A 222-nucleotide genomic window follows, 5' to 3' on the forward strand; every position below is an offset into this window, starting at 1 on the left:
TGCTCCTGCTCTCTTTCCCCTCTTTGGGAAGAGAGAGAGCATTGACAGATCATTGCCATTTCTCTAGTGGCCGGCCCAGCCTTAACCCATGACACGCATGCATACAATTAAAAAACCTCACACTAAACATGTTTTTCTTTAGAGCATCATACATCAAAGCAGGCATCAAATCTTTATTCTTCTGATTTTATATATAACCCTTAACCGCATTTTTTTCTCTTT

Source organism: Buceros rhinoceros, unplaced genomic scaffold (assembly GCF_000710305.1).
Source record: "Buceros rhinoceros silvestris isolate BGI_N320 unplaced genomic scaffold, ASM71030v1 scaffold21661, whole genome shotgun sequence".
Taxonomy (NCBI): Eukaryota; Metazoa; Chordata; class Aves; order Bucerotiformes; family Bucerotidae; genus Buceros; species Buceros rhinoceros.